This window comes from Octopus bimaculoides, chromosome 21 (assembly GCF_046866305.1).
Source record: "Octopus bimaculoides isolate indiv1 chromosome 21, ASM4686630v1, whole genome shotgun sequence".
In the NCBI taxonomy this organism is placed as follows: domain Eukaryota; kingdom Metazoa; phylum Mollusca; class Cephalopoda; order Octopoda; family Octopodidae; genus Octopus; species Octopus bimaculoides.
Genome location: NC_142948.1, coordinates 7,328,120 through 7,343,119, shown reverse-complemented (window position 1 = coordinate 7,343,119; position 15,000 = coordinate 7,328,120). Strand labels below are relative to the sequence as shown.

The following is a 15,000-nucleotide window of genomic DNA, read 5'->3' as shown; positions in this document are numbered from 1 at the left end:
GCGAGGATGTGGTACATGTAAAGTATTAGCAGATAGATGCTCAAGGGTGGAAAGGTGGTTTTACGTTTCGAGCAAAGCTCTTCTTCGGAAACAGAGGAAAGTCCAATAGAAAAGGAAGGCAAAGATTAAAAAATTGCCAACAATTCACATGTGGTTACAATATATATATATATATATATATATATATATATATATATATATATATATATATATTGATAAATAGATAGATTGTTGCTTGAAATGCCGTGCAGATTTTATATATTAAGAAAAAGGAATTTTGGATAATTATTTATTTAGTGCTTTGAGAGATTCATCAGGAATTATATTTTTACAGAAAATTTATGTCTTTTATTATATATGAGTTAGTTGAAAAAAATCTGGAGTTGAATTGGGAAGAGAATGGTTCTTTCTTATTTTGAATGTGGTGAAGGTGAAAGTAAGCCGTCCACTTTACTTTTTATTATATTTCTTGCATGCACCAAAGATGAGTCATGAGTAATGCGCAAAGTAATTTCAAAGCAACTGTAGCTTTCCGGCCGTGACCATTCCATCGCTTAATTCTTTACCCTAAGCCTGAATCGCAACTTTAACTCTCAATCGTTAACCTAAATCTACAACGCTTAAACCCTAAACTTAGAACTTACCCTCACCCTTATTCTGAAGTCTGAATAAACCCTAAAGGAACTCCATCTTAAAAATGACGTGTCTTTCATTGATTGTACTAAATCTTATTGAACACAAGTGCATGCGTAAAACCCAGGATATACCGGCTTTTTGCTTCATGCTTTGAGAAATTTCCGTTTGGAATCTTAAATTTCAGGATGCCATACACACAAACACATGCATGCTTTTTGTTCTCTCTCTCTCTCTAGCTATCTATCTATCTCTGTGTGTGTCTGTGTGCATACGCGTCACATTTCCTACCAAAACGAGAAACCCTTAATTGTTATCCTAGCATTATTAGGCTACTAACGAAGACAATCGTACAATATCAGTATATGTAATAATACAAACAACAGCATCACACACCGCATTTGCTCGAGAATAAGTCGCACCCCACTAATTTAGTGTTAAATCTTGGTACAATTGTTTTCCCGTTTTCCCTTCATAGTTTTGTCTTTACCCCATGCACAAATTAGTCACACCCATTCCTTCTTTTTTTTTTTTTCAATTAAAAATCAAGTATAAAATAATCCTATTTAATACACAAGTATAACACCGCATATATATATATATATATATATATATATATATATATATATATATATATATATATATATATATATATATATATATATATATGTATGCCACACGTTGTATGTATCCCTATGTGAGTGGGAATCTGGAAGCAAATTGCCGCTAACATGGTTGTACGCATTGTCTGCGTCCCGATGAGAGCTGATGTGTCCCGTTTAATTAATCTAATTTGCGAATTCCTTATATATTATGAATATTTTACAGTCATATTCATTTGTGTTTGTGTTTATGCATATGTGTGTGTTTGAGCGTGCGTGCTTGTATATACGCACTGTGAGAGCTTGAAGGAATGTCTGTTTGTGTGTGTGCGTGAATGAATGTGTTGGACGCATATATAAAATGAATGAATGTGGAGTATTAATGTGTGTATATGGATGTGAGTGTTTGTTATGTTCGAATGTGTGTCTGTGTGATTAAAGCTTAGTTATAAATAAATATATACGGTTTCGGTGAAAATTACTTTCAACTTAGTTCCATTGTTACAAAGTGGTGGTTGTAGTGCTCCGGAAATCTGTCCTTCAGTGTTTCTTATTCGTTTGTTTATTGTCTGAAAAACAAATCTTAATTGAAAAGTTGCTACTTCCTCCTCTCGTACTTTTTATAATTTTTGAAAGCGAGTACAACCCACCATCACCATTATCGTTAGCAACATCGCCGTCGTCGTAATAATAGTCATCATCATCATCGTCACCATCACCGCCGGCATCATCTTCATCATCCCACCGAATACAGACTATTGTCCATTTATATTTTTCGCAGCATCACTTTTGTCTCTGGCATTTCGTTTCATTTTTCTCGTCACTTCTATTTTATTGTCATTGCTAAACACACACACACACACACATGCTTGGCATTTTAGCCTACTTTTATATATATATATATATATATATTCATATTAGCATGTGTACACATCCACAAATACATCACACATAAACCTTTTTTATTTGAAAATAATTTGTAGGGTTTACTTAAACTCCCGGTGCTTATCGAAACTCTGTTATGTTCCGAGACCAATATATATTGGTTGATAGGAGCACCACCATACCGCGTGCTAGTGAAGGCATGTTCTTTCTTTTCTTTATTATTCAATTTATGGATTATAAAGCTCTTTGCCCGTTTCTTTTGAAAAGACTAACTGAAATAAATTAATAAAAATGCATGCCCATATTTTAATTTAATAAACTAAAATCTTTTAATATAAGCATTGTGTTCTTCCCCTATCTTACAACCCAAAGAAATAATAGACACATCTTTCTCTCTCAAGCTATCTTTCTCCCTCCTCTTTGTATATGTATTGTATACATGTGTAGCTATATACAAATATATATAGAGTCGTGTATTTAACGAATCTGTCTATGTATCTATCTATCTACCCACATGCACACGTACTTACATCCTGATGCTCGCTCACAAAAGCGCATATAAACACACATACACACCCACAAAATACCAAGTGCGTGTTGCAATAGATGACCAGGCATGTGATAGGTAGAAGCAGCTATGACAAAAAGAGAACCTACACAGGCATGCATGTAACTATGTTTACATACATATTTGCTGCAGCTATCAATATGTTCGGAGTGCAACCGGTTTATATCGGTGCACCATTTATTTCCATGCATTGCACATATTTCTTTATCATCAGATACATTAATTTTTTAAAATTCTTTCTTAATTTCTCTGCACTGTGTAATTGGTTATACGTATGCATGGCTGCATACATATTTTGATACGAACTGCACGTATGTAACATGCACGTTTATACATACAACATATACATGTGTGTGTGTATATATAGCGACTGCTGTATACATATAATGACATTATATATATATATATAGTAACATATGCACGTACAAAACATATTCAGATGTATATATAGATATATCTAGCGACATATATACATGTACTACAATGAAAATGCATATACGACGATTGTGCTTATATCTATCTATCTGTCTGTCTGTCTGTGTGTGCCTAATGCTCTTTTGCTGTTGTGTGTACGCAACTTCAGGCAGAATATTAATTGGCCAAATGAGAGGATATTCGCTTTCATATTTTTTCTTTTCCTGAAGAATACGTGGTAGAAAAGCGATGCGAAACAGTCCTGTCTAGGAAAGACGAAACACGGTTGTGGCGCATTCGATTCTCCCGGGATTTTCTTCAATCGTTGCGTTAAAACGATATACCTAAAACCCACAACATCCTGGTTTCTTTGAATATGCAATCAACCATTCTTGCTATGCTACGAAATGCATGCCATCAATGTTTTTATCACGTTCTTAGACACACACACACGTATGCACGCACATATTTGCTTGTTTTCTATTTGAATGCGTTTCGTCTACCCGTGTCCATCTCTCTTTCTTTCTCTCCTCTCTCTGTTTGCCTGTCTGCCTGTTCACCTTTCTCTCTCTCTCTCTCTCTCCATCTCTGTCTTGCTTTCTGTCTGTCTTTGTTTTTATCTCTTTCTCTCTCTCTTTCTCTCTCTCTTTCATTCTCTGCCTGTCTCTATCAATGCACACAGACAGCAAATATAAAACGTACAGATGCACCAGCTCAATAAATATTTCTTGCACATATTCCACAGACGTGAATAGAAAGCGACGTCTTGAGAATGCAATATTGTGTAATTGTCTGAAACTGGGTGGTGTCTTTGTTTACCAAGAACACGACGAAACTCCCTCCCTTCCTGTATTCCCCCCTCTCTCTCTCTTCGTATATATGGTTTCTTTTTCATGCAAGCTCATACGTTTTTTATTTTCACAGAAATGTAAAAATGCCAAAACAAATAAAATAGACAGATAGATAAATAAACGAATAACAAAAACAGTTGAATCAAACATAGAAGGATGAAAGATTTTTTTTATTGTTGTGTCAAGCTATTTTCCACCTGGGTGCTGGTGTAGCTTATTTCTCTCCAGGCACATATCGTAATAAAATAGTAATAATAATGGTGATGATGATTTGTTGCATCTTCATCGCTTTATAAACGTTTAGAACTAAGACAAAAAGAAGAAAAAGAAATAGAAAAGAAAACGAAGCAACAGAAATACTCAGGTCGGTGATTTCTCTATATTTAATATATATAAAAGCTTATCGACGTTCCCGTATTATGCGGGAATTTCCCGGTGTTAATAATTTCCTGACGCATTCAGGCTTTCCACCGAATATTCCCGCCTTTGATAAAGTCTTTACGATTTTATCGCATTTTACCTTGTTCACGATTCCCTTTGTAAAATTTAAAAAAAAAAAGGAGGGGAAATGTTAATCAACAGAAGATAAAGCGGGAAGAGTACACACTCCAGAACAAATAGCGTGTTCCAGTCGTGCCCTGCGGACATAACCGGGATGGCGTCGCTGCAGAGAATGGCCGGCGACACTCACTACCGCAGCCTCCCTTCCCCACCACCTTGCGGGGCCGCAGTTATCGCGATTTTGCTGACGAAATCGGCAGTGCGGGGTCAGAAAATGGGACCCGGACAAACACCTGACGTCTCGACGGCGACCGGCACAAACTGATTAATGGCCGGTCAGGCTCCTAACATATTTAGTTTTCTCTGCGTTATGGGCGGCTATACCCCGGGTGGGGCGTCTTCAGTGCCGTCCTACGATCTTTGATTCTGATCGTCTTTCGGCTTATTCCAGGCGTATCTTTTTATCGTTTACTTATTCCAGTCATTGGACCGCGGCCATGCTGGGACACCGCCTAGACAAATCGTTCCCAGTACTTACGTTTTGAAAAAGATTAAAGATTGGAATTTATTCTATCGGTCTCTTGCCGAACCGCTAAGTTACGGGAACGCAAGCATACCAACACGGGTTGCAAAGCTGTTGTGGGGAACAAACACAACACAAACACACACACACACATACACGGCGGGCTTCTATCAGTTTCCTTCTACCAAATCCACCCATATGGCTTTGATCGGGTTTGTCCAAAGTGTCGCGCAGTGGGATTGAACCTAAGACCATGTGGTTGGGAAGCAAACTTCTTAACCACACAGCTTCGCCTAAAAAATGTAGGTAGGAAGGGTTGATTTACGCTAAGTCCTCCTCTTAATGTGCGAAGAATCTCGATGTATTGCCATCTCGTTCATAATATTGCTGTCTTTGTTTTAGTTACATTTAGCGTGTGTATTAGTGTATTTGTGTGAATGCGTGCATATGTGTGTGTGTGTGCATGTATGTATGTGTGTCTGTCTGTGTGTGATTTCAACTTGAAAGACTTTTGCATTGAAAATAGGCAATTAGTGGAGTTTTGCTTTTATGATTTTGCGAACAAAGAAATTCCGAGGAATGTCTCAACGATTTGGTTATGTCTAGAAATGGCAATTAATAATAAGGTTCTTTAGCTTTTTTTGAAACACTGCAGAATTTTTGTTTTTCATAATTTTGTAACTATAAACTCTATCCGGTTCATTTGTTTGCAAACAGCCTTCTCAAGGCCAGTGTTGTTGGAAATATATATTAACTGTTTTATCAGGCTGTTCTTTGTGTCGTATTTTACAATTTCAATTTGTTTTTTTCTTTCTTTCTTTTGTGTGTGTGTGTGAGGAGAAGAGATGTTACCTGCTAGATAGTGAATGGGCGTTATTTTCTTAAGAAATTTTTGGGTGAATTTATGAAATTGGATAGTATATTTGAAACAAAAATATCTTGTCTGAGAGGAGATGACGTAAAAAGGTGAAGAAAATCACCTAAGCTGTACAGATGTTTTTCTTCATTGGGATTATAACTAAATCCATAATAAACAGATTATTTAATGAAGGTAATATTTCAAATGTGTGTTAAGGCTGCGAACTGGCAGGATCGCTGGCTTGCCGGACGCAATGTTTAGTGGCATTTCGTACGTCTTTACGTCCTGACTTCAAAATCCCGCCGAGGTTGACTTTGCCTTTTATTTCTTCGAGGTCGATAAAATAAGTACCAGTTGAGCGCTGGAGGTTAATGTAATCGACTTACCCCTTTCTCCGAAATTGCTGGCCTTATCCCAAAATTTCAAACCAGTATTTCAAATGTAAGTGAATGTTTGTTTCAGAGCTGTTCTTGATTTTTAGAAAATTGCTGTTACAAAGTCTCCTTGAAAAAGTTACTTAAAAGCAGTGGCGGCTCGTGTTTATGGCACTGCGGAACTGCAGCACCCCAACTAATTTTATCTACGAGCCGCCACTGCTTAAAAGTGAATTCTTAAAGAATTCGCTGTCAGGTGGTGCCTTTCATTCAATAAAATAAATTTTTCCTCAGGTGTCTTTTTCTGTTTTTTTTTTTGTTGATAGTTACAGTATTTTTGGCTTATTTTTTGTTAGCTAGTGGCCTTGTGGTTAGGGTATTACACTCACGATCTTGAGTTCATGATTTCGATTCTACGACCGGGTGATGCGTTGTGTTCTTGAGCAAGTGTGTGTATATATATATATATATATATATGTGTGTGTGTGTGTGTGTGTGTGTGCCCCCTCCCCGCTTGACAATCGATATTGGTATATTTACGTCCCCGTAACTTAGCAATTCGGCAAAAAAAAAAAACCGATGAAATATGTACTAGGCTTTAAAAAAATAACTACTGGGGGTCGATTCCTTTGACTAAAGTTCCCTAGCATGGCCTCAGTTCAATGACTGAAACCAGTAAAAGATATGTTTAAGTAAAACTGAGTTTCTAGCTTATTCATAGAATGTTGCCAAATAACATAATTTCCCCGACAAATGTTTGAGACGAAGTTTTAACCTTTGGCTATATGTGTATCGTCTGCATACTTATGCAGACGATACACATATAGCAAAGTAGGAATCGTTGTGATGGACAAGTATCATTTTAGAATCGATGTTTTGTTAAGGTATCCATCTACAACCTGTAACGCTGAAAGACAAATGGTAGGTTGATATCTAAGTATTACTCTACAATCGTAGATGTTTTACTGGTTATTCCACACTCTTTTGACGCTGGAAGATGGCTGGCTGGTTAATATTTAAGTATCTGTCTGCAGTTGAAGATTCTACACTCAAGTGGTGCTGAAGAAAGAGCATTCAATTAAATTAAGCTTAACAAACTCCAAATAGGTCATTGCTTCAGGCACATGGCATATTGTCTTCTCTTATTACAATAAAACTGGAAGACATTGTGCCATATTATATATTATATAAGTAGTAGAAGCCAGTCAACATGTTCGTGCGTGAACACAGTAAACCGTACAATATTTCGTCTACTATATATATATATCTTATATAGTGGCTGTCAACTCATAGGCGGGTGTGGCCATCCCTGACAAAATGTTCTCCTAGATCAGTGTTTCTCAACCATTTTTTGTCTTTGGTCCCCTTTCATTCCTATTTTACTCGGATGAACCCTCATAGACATTTGATGTTAAAAAAAAAACCAAATCGTAATTTATTTTTATAGAAGCTTGCTTCCCGACCACATGAGGCAGATGTTATTTCGGAATTTCCTTGTTCAAGAGATATGTTTAAACAATAGCTAGGTGTTGGTCAATTCAATCTGTACTGGATGTGAATATGTTCATCATATTACACTATATAAAGAAACGAAAGAGGTTTTTTCTGTGAAAAGGAGAAAAACAGTTTGTGGGCGCGCGCACACATACGTGCTTGTACAGATCACATTTTTTTTTTCAACATTTCAAGTTTCATTTTGTAGCTATATTTGTGTTTTATGTCAGTCTGTATGTGTGCGTGCCCACCACTCTTTTTCCATATTAAATTCCGATATATTAGTAATACACACAATCTGAAAGATATTTGTTGAAAATTTCATTAAAAAAATACTTTTTTTCTGAAAGTTATGAAGAAAAAGTCAACTTGCTGAATTTTCAAAATTCTTCTCCTTCCTCTCCGAAAACATTTTTCACATTAAATTTCGGTATAGTTATAATATTCACTATCCGAAAGGTATTTGTAGAAAATTTCATTAAAAAATATCCATTTTTCTTAAATTTATAAAGAAACAAATTTGACTCGTGTGAATTATACGAAAATACGTATCAGGTTGATGTTAACCCGACTATATTTCTTTATTGCCCCCAGGGTGCTAAACATAGGGGGACAAACAAGCACAGACAAAGGGATTCAATCGATTACATCGACTCCAGTGCGTAACTGGTACTTATTTAATCGACCCCGAAAGGATGACAGGCAAAGTCGACCTCGGCAGAATTTGAACTCACAACGTAACGGCAGACGAAATACCGCTAGGCATTTCGCCGGGCGTGCTAATCATTCTGCCAGTTCGCCGCCCTCGTTATCGTTAACCCGGCTATATTATCTTTCTCTACAAAAATTAATTTCGCATCTGTTATAAAACGAAACCTTTATTTTTTTTAATAAGGTGAATGTCCATATTTGGAAAGAAGTGTCTCACATTCTTATTTATCCTTCTAAAATTCACAGCTAATTCCAATATAATCACAATCTACGCCATCTGAAATATATTTGTAGAAAATTTCATCAAAAGATATTCGTTTTTCATAAAGTTATGAGGAAACAAAATCAACGGAGCACACTTGTGTAGGTAGATACACCGCAGAGTAGCTGTAGTGTTTGGGGAAATGACGAAACGACCATCCTTTCATATTTCGTGTTACGGCATCGACTTGTTTCTCCTTTGAATTGGTTCAATTAACTTTAACCCTTGCCTAGACCAGTTTTGCTTTATGCCAATATATGAAATCCTAATTGAAGGCGGAACTAAGGCGTTCGTTTTCGCAGAATAGATTCACACATAGATTCTGGGTTGTTGTATATCGTATTTAGTTTCGTTCTTCCTCTTTTTTTAAAGGCCGATTTCACATTTCATCTTTTAGGAATCAATAATATCGGAGCAATAGTTCTGTTTTTGAGGTTTTCCGTCCCAATAACAGAAGACTGTTGAAATAAATATTAATAAAATGCAAAACTGGTCGACGTTAACCTGATTATATTTTCTTTTTCCACAAAAATTTGTCTTGCACCAGTTATAAAACGAAACCTTTTTCTTTTCTTTTTTTTTTTTCCTGAAAGGTGAATGTTCATGTTTGTAGCCACTGCTAAAGTCGGGAAAGAGATGTCCAAATATTCTTATCTCTCCTCCTAAATTTCACTTCTTGCGTGCTTTTGTGAGAAACCAATAGAGTTATTATTGAAATAATTATAAAATTATTGAAACGTTATTGTTAGAAATCAATAATGATATTTTTACATCATCGATTTCTAAAGACGATAACATTTTTTTTTTAATAAACCGAGTCCGCAGTTCAAGTTTCGATTCTAAATCGGAACCGGTTCTTTCCGTTTACGTCTTCGTTTTGAAAGGCATACATGCATATATTTCCTTACTTCTCCCCATAGAGTTGCATTTCCACCCAGCCCCTAAACATTTTCCTCTTCTACTTTCCCTTCTCCTTCTGCCTGATGAAAGACTAGCATCCGAAACGTTAAAACCTTTCCTGTCAAGCGTTATACTAATAACACCTTTGTTTAAACTTTCTCCTCTCATTGTATTTTTTCTTGTTTTGGCTCATTCGTCATATTTATGTGTGTATGTGTGTGTTTATGTGTGTGTGTGTGTGTGTGCGAGGACTCATGGCCTAGTGGTTAGAGTATTGTGATCGCAAGATCGTGGTTTTCAATTCCTAGGGTGGTGCGTTGTGTTCTTGGGTAAAGAACATTTCATCTCTCCGTTGCTCTACGATCACTTCGACACCTTACGCATGGTACACTGTGCACCTGTTCAGGCAACATCGATTTGATGGAAGGCGTGAGCAAATGTACGGCACATACATTTGCTGCAAACAAATAATTTATGCCGGTCGTTCGGCAAAAGTTGAACGCTTATACGTCATCTTCGACGTTGAGACTCCATATTATAAACATATATTTTTTCATTTTATTTTATTTTATCTAGTTTCAGCTCATGAGCTGTGGCCATGCTGGGGCACCGCCATTTAAAAGACCTGCGGCCCTGGGTGGGCGCAGGTCTTTTAAATATATATATATATATATATATATATATATATATATATATATATTTATATTACACGCACACATATATACAGGGTGCCCCAAAAGTAGGTTTACAGTTATCACGTGGGCACTTTAAATTTCTCTTTATTACATTTAAATTCCTATTTTACAAACTGAAAAGCGAGGTTGACAAAATTCACAAAATTAGTATAGAAATAATGGTTTCATATTTTTTGTTTACTCATCTACGAATTTTCTTTTAATATATTTAATTAATGTTTTATACAGTGCAGTACTGTTCTGTATTTTTATTTATTAATTTATTAATTTTAAGGCGTGAAAATGCTTATTTTACCACAGAAATAGTTAGAATCTAATATATGTGTTTACGTCACCGTATCTTAGCGGTTCGGCAAAAGAGACCAACAGAATAAGTACTAGGCTTACAAAGAATAAGTCCTGGGGTCGATTTGCTCGACTAAATGCGATGCTCCATCATGGCCGCAGTCAAATGACTGAAACAAGTAAAAGAGTATACCTATCGGTCGCAGAAACCCGCGATATACTGAGGAGTCTGCCATATAGATTTACATATACTAGCCAGAAAAATCCGCGATGTACTGAGGGCGCGATAGGTGAACCGCGATATAGCGAGCGATTACTGTAGTAGATAATTCAGAAGATAATAAGAGGAAATAGTTTAGATAAATAGAAGAATGTGTATTTATGGAAAAAAGCACTATTAGATAAAAATGTATAAGAGGAAATCAAGTACGGAATAATTAACAAATTTAGAGGTAAGGAAAACCGGCTTAAGTGAAGTTAAATGTTTGTTTTAGTAGTTTATGACGAAGCATTTCCGTCTCTGGCTTCATTCACAGATATAGGCTGGGATTTCGATGGTTGGTAAGAAAGGTATTTCTGCATATTCATATTCTAAATTCTGAAATTTTAAGGTCGGCGAAGTGTCGTTCTTGCCTGGAAGGTATGCCGTAACGTGACGATATGTTTGTGTAGTATTTACTTTAGCCTTTTCCCTCCAGTTATTTGACCTCTCAGTTCAGTGGCGTAACGCGGGGTGTGTGCACCGCACATCGTCATCATCATCATCATCATCATCAAGCCTTGGAAATTACTGCCCTAGGACTCATAAGCACAGTTACCCGTTTTCCGCGATGTGCAAGGGTGTGCTGAAAAGTTCCTGGTTTTAAGGGTGTCACGAAAGGCCTGGTTGGAGGCCCAACCTTCCCAGTTCTTTTACAGGGCTGGAGGACCACTGCAATAAGTGTGTGAATCTGAGAGGGGAATATGTTGAATGAAATCATAATTAACTGATCCTGTATTTTCTTTTACCCAAAGTCAGGAACTTTTCAGCAACCCTTCGTATAAGTGACCAAGATCCCCCCCCCCCCTCGCAACTGAATGGGGCACCGGTCCATCGCAGGGTCACTCATTTATAGCTGAGTGGATTGGAATTAGAAGAAAGAAACTGTTTTGTTCAAGAACACAACGCATTACTCGGTACGGGAATCGAAGCCACGATTCTCCGATCGTGAGTGCAACACGTTAATCGCTGGGCCACATGCTGGGACACCAGTCCATCGCATTTACAGTTCGAGTGTACTGGAGCTACATGAAAGTGTTTTATTCAAGAACACACCACACCATCTAGTTCGGTCCTGGAATCGAAACCACGATCGTACGATCCACACCCTACCCGTAGGTCACGCGTCTTCACATATTTAATTGACTCACAGGGCAGCCACTTTATATACGTGTGTTTGCTATAGTTAAGTGAAGGCGCGTGGCTTAGTGGTTAGGGTGTTCGGCTCACGATTGTAAGGTCGTGAGTTCAATTCCCGGCGACACATTAGCAAGACTGTTTCACATTGCTCCAGTTCACTCCAGCTGGCAAAAATGGGTAGTACCTGTATTTCAAAAGGCAAGCTTTGTCATATTCTGTGTTGCTTCCTGAGAACTACGTTAAGGGAATGTGGAGTGCTCAGCCATTAATTTCACGAGCAGGCTGTTCCATCGATAGGATCAACTGGAACCCTCGTCGTCGTAACTGACGGAATGCCAATGCTGAGTTATGTTTGAAGAAGGAGGCGGTCAAAAACCTACATTACACAACTGCTTCAGTTTTCCTGATCTCCTACTCAATGGCTTTTTACACGTCACAATTCGGAAAATATAAAATCCGGCTGACTTGTATTTTCTTGTATTTTCCGGAGTTTTAAGTTGCTCTTGTCTGCTGGCTCTTATTTAACTAGGGCGAATCCCGCTGATATTAAATCTTGTGACTCTATTTTAAAAGTGCTGCTAAGATTCTTTTACTAGAAAACTCTCAACTGGGGCTACTTGCTGGAGCCTAGCAGCGGGAAGTTTAGACAGTGTCATGTGACAACTTGCTGGTGCTGCCTACTGGACCCTAGCAGCAGATATAAAAAGGGGAATTTGACATGACGATCAGTCGAACGCTGACACTCGTTGATGCTGCATCGAAGAGGCCAGGGAATAGAAGAAAGAAGACATGCACCCAACACCAGAGCTGAAGACACCTCCGAAAGGGGGGGGGGCGCCACGTCAAAACGGTAGAGGAGTAGGGGCCGAAACCGGACATGGTTCCTCCTGATGATGTCTTGAGCTAACTGGATCCTATAAAGGAGCTGTTGTGGTAGCAGACCACGAAACATAGTTGAAATTCCTTCTCTTGATGTAAGGCGATGAGCTGGCAGAATTGTTAGCATGCCGGGCAAAATGCTTAGTGGCATTTCATCTGTCTCCGTGTTCTGAGTTCAAATTCCGCCGAGGTTGACTTTGCCCTTTCATCCTTTTGAGGTTGATAAAATGAGTACCAGTTCAACAATGGGATCGATCTAATCGACTTACACCCGCCTGGAACTTGCTGGCCTTATGCCAAAATTTGAAATCAATATTCTCTTGATGTGTATAGCTACTAGTTTAGTTTGCTGAGGACGGAGTGACGATATTTCTGTTCGTCTTGTTGATCGGAGTTTTATTTTATTTTATTTTATTTTTTTACTACCTGGAGTTTATCTGCAGAGCACCATCTCGTGGCTGAAATCTCTCTTTGTTTCCATAGCAAAGTCTGATTAGTTGTGTATAAGTAAAATACACACACACACACGCATACTTGTTTTTATGTCAAGTTATAATGGAAGTGGCTTGCTTTCCAGCCACATGGTTCCGGGTTCAGTCGCACTGTGTGGCACCTTGGGCAAGTGTCTTCTACTATAGCCTCGGGTCGACCAAAGCCTTGTTAGTGGATTTGGTAGACGGAAACTGAAAGAAGCCCGTTGTATATATATATTTGTGTGTGCGTCTATGTTTGTCCTCCCACCATCGCTTGACAACCGATGTTGGTGCGTTTACGTCCCCGTAACCTAGCGGTTCGGCAAGAGACCGATAGAATAAGTACTAGGCTTACGAAGAATATGTCCTGGGGCCGATTTGCTCTACTAAAAGGTGGTGCTCCAGCATGGTCGCAGTCAAATGCCTGAAACAAGTAATGGAATAAGAGAATAAAAATAATACACTTTTAAAGCAGAGTCTGCTTAATTTTTTTATCAATCCACTTAAAAAAAAGTACAGTTTAAAACTCTTTTTAAAATACCTTATGCAAATTATCCAACTTCAAAAACAGGTTTCGTTTGCTGAATACAATGTGCAGTGTATTGCACGATCTTGCACAGCATTCCCGGATATCTGGAAGCCGGATAAACGGTTCAGTATTGTTTAAGACCTTGTCATACGGTGCATCATTCCTATTGAGCAGTTAATTGGTTAGAGGTTATTGAACGCTGTTGTCAACTCGGTCTGTGTATACATGTTTACGTACACGCATGTATACTTACGTGCCAGCCGATGATATAAGCAATTTTTTTCTTCAGTGAATTCGTGTTTATAAGTGAGCACGAAGGCTTTATGAGTAGGTGTGTATTTCTGTGTGATGTGCGTGATTTTCTTTCTGAGAATAATGAATCGTACAACACAATGAATACATTAGATACGATCTAGTTCGATTTTAATAGTCGAGTAGGTGTTAACGTATCTGAGTGTCGTAAGCTGAGGCGATTTTAATCAATTAGAATTAATAATCCATGTCTAAAATGATTATGGTGAACGAAAAATATTAGAAGAAAAGATGCAAGGGAAACATTTTTGAAATGAAAGATTAAAATTAATTTAATAGTCATGACTATGTAGTTAAGAAGATCGGTTTGGGTAAATTTTGGGAAGTACGAGTTTCACTAAGAAAAAACAACAAACAAAACATCGGATTTTTTGCGTGGAATCAAGTACCCTGACCTGCTAATGTGCCGCAGACCCCTTATTTTTGTTCGGGAAAAAGTTGGGGGGAAACCGGACTCCCGCATCCCGTAATCATTGGAAATTTTTTACTTTCTGATGTACCACAAAACACTTTTTTTTTTGTCCGGAAAACGTGAGGGGGAGGTGAACCCTCGGAAATTTCACTCCACCCCCATTTTCGAATTTTTTTTTTTTTTTGCTGTTTCTTTCCACCTTCCCTTTGCAATTTTTGGTGCCGAAACTCTAACCGAGTATGTAATGCATTTCATTTTTGTGTGCGGAGAGAGAGTGAGTGAACACCGGCACTGACATCGTCCGCATATTATATATGCCAGTGCCGGAGTCACGTAAAAAGCACCATTCGAGCGTGGTCGATGCCAGCGGCACGTGACTGGCTCCCTTGCCAGTGGCATGTAAAAAGCACCCACTACACTCTCGGGGTGGTTGGCGTTA

At 38.0% G+C, this 15,000-nt stretch overlaps 1 protein-coding gene across 4 annotated transcripts in view; it reads left to right on the top strand.

Annotated features, from left to right (window-relative positions):
- LOC106882018 (spermatogenesis-associated serine-rich protein 2) overlaps positions 1-15,000 on the top strand; it is a 132,412-nt gene that overhangs the window by 4,265 nt on the left and 113,147 nt on the right. Inside the window, exon 1 of one of the 4 annotated variants that reach the window (XM_014932572.3) lies at positions 4,080-4,317. The exons of the other annotated variants lie outside the window; for them this stretch is intronic. The gene's annotated coding sequence lies outside the window, so the exon portion shown is untranslated. Of the gene's footprint in view, positions 1-4,079; positions 4,318-15,000 lie in introns of those variants that run through there. 4 annotated transcript variants of the gene reach the window in all.